General features: G+C 45.9%; 1 protein-coding gene across 2 annotated transcripts in view; it reads left to right on the plus strand.

Annotated features, from left to right (window-relative positions):
* The first annotated feature begins 456 nt into the window (after positions 1–456).
* LINGO2 (leucine rich repeat and Ig domain containing 2) overlaps positions 457–5862 on the plus strand; it is a 539936-nt gene continuing 534530 nt past the window's right edge. For both annotated transcript variants that reach the window (XR_014003290.1, XM_081176515.1), the window contains exon 1: positions 457–912. The gene's annotated coding sequence lies outside the window, so the exon portion shown is untranslated. The remainder of the gene's footprint in view (positions 913–5862) is intronic.

Below are 5862 nucleotides of genomic sequence, written 5' to 3' on the forward strand. Positions count from 1 at the left end.
TCGTGAGAAAGGGGACACGAAGGACCTTGGCTGGCTTGCTACACGGCTCTAGGGCGCTGGAGAGTCGTTGGGTTTTTGGGGGGAGGTGCGTGCATTGTTTTATTTTGCATTTCCCACTGTCCCCACCCCACCCCTCATCCCTCTCGCTGCGGGACTTCAACGGCCCGTGTTCGAACCGGTGTGTGTGTGTTTTGTGTGTGTGTTTCTTTTTTGCACACGCGCAAGCACCCGCCCGCCCATCCTCACCTAGACCTGGGCTTGCTCGCTTGCTCGCTAGATGCTGCCACTACCGCCGCTGTTTCCTTCTCCACCTGAAAGTTTCCACCGTGGAAGGCAGCCGCGTTGCAAGCGGAGCGCGCTGCGAAAGCCTCGCGGGGAAGAAGCCATCTCCTTGGAGCCGTTGAGAATCTGGACTTGAGAATCTGGTCCCTGCATACAGACAAACAAACGAGACCCCCTCCCCGGGAAAAAAAAGGCAATTCGGAGTAAAAAGCCTTTCCTCTTCTTTTTAAAGGTTTGCCAATTAACGAGCAAAAAAAGGAGGCAGCAGCAACAACTGATTGGGAACCTCCCCCGTCCTCCCCCCCCCCGCGTTCCTTTCTTTTGGTCGCCTTCATCTCGGGGATCTTAATTGTGGAAAACCTGCCAACAGATAGATAGACGTGTACGCAAGCCAACTTGGAGAAGCGGCGAGGCTTCCCTGCCCACCCTCTTGCCGCCGTCGTTGCCTGTGGCGTGGCAATGTGAGTGAGGATTGCGCCGCCGCTTTCGCCCTATTTCTTCCTTCCCGTCGGCGAGAGAAACCGTGGAATTAGAAGCCCGGCACGGATCGCGGGTGTGCGCGCGTGGTTGTGGAGAGAGACCAGCTTGGTTGTGTTAAAGGACGCCGAGGAGAATTCAGACGGCATCCGGGTAAGGGGATCTCTCCGTTTGCGCTCTCCCCATTATAGCCTTAATGCCCTCCCCCCAAAAAAAATATAGGTTCTAGATTCCACTCCACCCTTTCTCAGTAGAAAGTGCAATCTAGTTACCAAACGATCTTTCTCCTCTTTGCAGCTGCGCCGGCGTTCTCTCTCTTTCTCTCTCGCTCTCGCCAATCCGAGGGAAAGTTATTGTCCACATAAATCGAATGGGAGATTGCGGATAGGAAGGTGGGGGAATGGGGTGGGGGAATCCTCCATTTGTACTTTGCAATGTTTAATCTCACAGCTATGGAGGCTTGTCATATTTCCCCCCCGCCCCGGCTCTATCCGTATGTGCGGCGCGCAAGGATGAGCGGTGGGGATCAGCATCCTAGTCTTCTTAGTCCTAAGGAACCCAACGCGTGTGAGTTCTCCTCTCTGTGGGAGAAGGGAGAGGCATAGAATTTGCCGATCGTCCAGTCGAGCTTTTCAGTTACAAAGCAGATACAGTAGTTGTCTGAGGGATTTTAACTCCGGTGGTAAAAGACTCGTGTTCATCAGAAGGGGCGCCTCCGTTTTCGTCCACTAGAGGTTCCCCGGGAGCGTGAGATGGAGAAGGTTGAAGAGTGGGGAAAAGAGCGAGCGAAAGAGAGACTTAGCATCCTGGAAAATAGGGTTGGTGGTGTCACAGCAGCACCTGAGGGAGAGCGGGATTTGGGGTGGGTGGGGTCTCTGCTTTTCCTTTTCCTACCCCACTATCTCCTGAAACTTTACCTTGCCTCTTAAGTTTATCCCTTCCGGAAATGCTCTTCTGCGTGCTGCCAATTGCTCACACCCCTCTTCTCTCTGCGGGAGGGCGGGAAAAAAATCTAGCCTAGATGTTTCTCTCGGCATAGGGCTCGTTAATATTTCAGAAATAAATTTCTGAACCTTCCTCAGCCCCCTTGCCTACATTGCTGTTTCTTGATTTTCCCACAGGCAAGAGCTTTTTTGGTGACCCATTTTTCAGTGGCGTTAAAGAGAGGAAAAACCAGCATGCATGGAAGGAGAATGGGTTTGGGGGTTTTTGTTGTTGATTTGTTACTTTGTTTGCCTTGCTCTTGGCTTTTCCTCCTGCAAGGGCAGGGTAGGCTGTGGTTTTTTTGTTTCCCACATTTTCTATTTAACAAGCACCAGAATTCAGGGATCTCGGATCTTCTCATTCCAGACCCTTCATATCATTTCCACACACCACCATCAGAGTCTTAATAAATTTGTATGCCACCCTTCACCCGGAGATCATAGGGCAGTTCACCACATAAACACACAAAATGCAATATTCAAAAGTTTAAAACACAGGCAAACCAACAACCTCCCTCCCACAAATACTATTTTTTTTTTTGTATTTTATTTTATTTTGAAGCTTACATAACTCACACCCACTCTCTCTCTCTCACGCAAGATCTCACTAAACCTTTCCCTTCCTCTATGGTCTTCTCCATTCATTTTCAGAAATGATTCAATTCTTGGCTCCTCCTGTAGTCCACTTTGATCAGAGCTGGAGTCCTCTCTTTCCTGAGTGTGATCTTCAAGAGAGAGAGAGTTGGTCAGGAATCAGTGTGTTGTATGCTGCATCTAGCTAGTGAGCACCCATGGGTGAGTGAGGGGTGAGGGTTGGGAAGATTCTGAAAGAAGCAAAAACCTGCATCAACCTAAAAGACGTTGCCATGTTGTCACTACCTTCAGAGTTTCTTCTGGCACTCTGCCATAAGGCTTCAGGATACAACTGGCATAGTTGGTACTGAAAAGGTGCCATGTGGAGGGAGATGTAGCCCTCAAACAACAACAAATAATGATGTTATTATTTGTACCCCACCCGTCTGACTGGGTTGCCCCAAGCCACTCTAGACAGCTTCCAACATATATAAAAGCATAATAAAACATTTAAAAGCTTCCCTATACTACTATACTATAGATTACTAACTAATTTATCCTTGCTTGGGATTTGGGGTGTGTCTCCATGCCACAGAATCACAGCACCTTAACAAATAGTGAAGGCTCTGGAAAAGCCAGGAGTCTCCTCTTGGATGACCACCAGGCAGAGACAGAATAAAAATTGTCTTCCTCTAGGTGGCTCTGGTTTCTGATGTCTCGGCTGCGAGGGGAGACATGGTCAGCTGAAATGGTTTGACTGATAAGGCTTACAAGGGACACAGTGTTCTGCTTTCAGCTGTCCCCTATCATATTGTGGTCAGGGTATGTGTGTTTAGCAGGTGATTTGAGTTGGGAGAAAGAAAACCCATTCCTGTTTATTTGTGTGTGCTAGAAAAAAAATATTAATGGTTCTTCACTCTCTCTCCATCCAGGCCAGATATTTGCTTTACAGTTTGAATAGAAATGCTTAGGTTGCAGGTTGCGAGGGTGGGTGTAAGGTGCTGATAGGAGCTTAAAAGGAGGAGGAAACCATTAATGTAGCATTGATGGGCGGAATTACTATTTGCAGGTGGTGTAAGCCTTCCCAGTATCTTCGGTGCCAGGAAGATCCATTGCATGTAAAGGCTGTGATGCTCACTGCATTATTTTGAAAGATCATTATTTGTCTCATACATGAGAGGGGCTGACATGCTATGTAGAAACTGTCTTGTTTCTAAAGCGAAGGTTTTAATTGCTGCCAAGTTCATGTCACGAAGCATATCTTTGCAATATGCAGTAATAAGAGGTGTCTAACAAATACAGAAGTATTCACATTGATGTTGCTTGTGATGACAAAAATCTATAGCCACTGGTTTTTGTGAGCCAGTGTAGCTTTGCCCATTATGGAAAAGTTTGAAATTTCTTCAGTACTTGTGAGATATTGTTTCATGTCCTTTGTAATAATTGTGTTTTCAATATGGTTTTAATGCTGGTTTCAGCCTTCAGATCAAAGGCTTACTAACAGCATTTGTCTATTCAGCTTTCCTGTTCTTTATTTTGGAGCTGTTTGAACCGTTGTCATTTTGAAGTAACATTTTTTTAAAAAAAAAACCCGAGAAATTATGAAGCCTTGCTGACTAAGTTCCTCCCAAATATAGCTGAAAAATTGAGTGGTTTGCCAAGAAATGAGAGGCATGTTAAAATATACGGTTTTGATGTTGAAAAGAGCTGCCTTCATATTAGCTCAAAACACAGTGAGAATGCCTTAAGTGTGAAATTAATCACCTGGGGGGTGTACTTTAGAGAAAGAAAGCATGACCTGCAAAAATAAGAATGAATAAAGATTATTCTTGTGGTCTTGTGTTGATTTTTTAGGAGCTGGAGAGAACGGCTGCATGAAATATACCTCAAAGCACTTGTGAGTCATGTGCTGTGTAGTGCACAATCTCACATCAATGGGAATTGGGCAGTAGTCTGCAAGCACATGGGAAGCTACAGGATGAAAGAAGTATGCAACATTTAGATTGCAGGACAGAGTAAATCTATAGCCCAGTGCTGTGCATGCTAATTCAATTATGCTTACTCCCAGATAAATGTGCACACAGCCTCCAAGAGCAGACCAATCTATAAAGCTTATTCTGTGTCACTTGTCTTCGCTATCAAAATGCCACCGCTCTGCTAGAGGCAACTCCCATTCCAGGGAGCACATCCATGAAAAGGTTTCTTGCTGCAACAGAGAATGTAGGGAATGTGTGTTCATTTTCCAGTATTGTGACCTGGCTACTAAATATAACGTTCTGTTTAAAATGCCTTCACATTTCCCTTTTAAAAAAAATAATGAAACATCTAACCTACAGTGTTACCTATAATACACAAATTAAATGTGACTGCATCACATCTCTGAAATTTCTGTTCGCAAACTGAATTACTGAATGTAAAAGGTGTGGCTAAATAAAGGGTATTGCCATTCCCTGTGATTGGCTCTTTAGGTACAATGGCAATAGCTCTCTGCAAATATTTTGTTTCTAGATATTCTGTGAAAGGGCTCTAGGTGGAAATGTTTTCCTGTGTAGTAAGAACTGAGGAGAAGACAAAGTGGTAGAGATGGTTGTCTGTGGCGGATGAGCTACCTCTGAGCCCTGTAATCTGTTTAACGAGTGGTGACAAATTAAGCTCTATATTCCGGGGCAGTATTGATATAGTTGTGACAGTGAAGGTGGCACTTTGCTACCTGCGGTGGATAAGAGGCCCTCCCTCTTCCAGGTGCAGAAACCTGACCAGACTGGCAGAAGAATCTTACAGAAGGGTCATCTAGGACCCACGTACCTACAGGACCGCCTCTCCTGGTATGCCCCACGGAGGACCTTAAGGTCCATAAATGACAACATTTTGGAGGTCCCAAGTTGCAAGTTGGTTCAATTGGTCTCAACTAGGGCCAGGGCCTCTTCAGTAATGGCCCCAACTTGGTGGAACGCCCTGCGGGACTTGACATCTTTCCGCAAGGCCTTTGGTTTGGACTCAGTCTGACCCTTATGTTTCCCTCCCTTATGGTTTTGCTCTGTGGGCTACTTTTAAAATGAGGCTGCATTTTAAATTTCATTTTAACCTGTATTTTAAATTGGTTTCCCCTCTATTATGTTTTTACTGTAATTTTACTGCTGTTAGCCGCCCTGAGCCTGGCTGTGGCTGGGGAGGGTGGGGTATAAATAAAATTTATTATTATTGTTATTATTAGTTCAACCCCCACTGCAAGGTAGAAATCTCAGCTAAAGCATCCACGACAGATGGCCACCCAACCTCTGCTTAAGAAGGACCTCCAAGGGAGGAGAGTCCACCACCTCCCAAGGGAGACCATTCCACTGTCAAGCAGCTCTTACTTGGATGCTGCCAAATGGAGAGCCTCCTTCATTGTGTCTGTGGGAAGCAGGCTAACTTAGCAGGATCAGGGCAGGAGAAATAGCTTGCACAGCTCTTGCACAGCTTTGATCTCCAGTGCTGCTTCACTTCCTCTTCCGCCCCAGTTTATGCTGCCTGAGGTGGCAGTTTCACTCTCTCCAATGGTAGGGCT

This window comes from Podarcis bocagei (genome assembly GCF_964188305.1).
Source record: "Podarcis bocagei genome assembly, chromosome: 17".
Classification (NCBI taxonomy): Eukaryota; Metazoa; Chordata; class Lepidosauria; order Squamata; family Lacertidae; genus Podarcis; species Podarcis bocagei.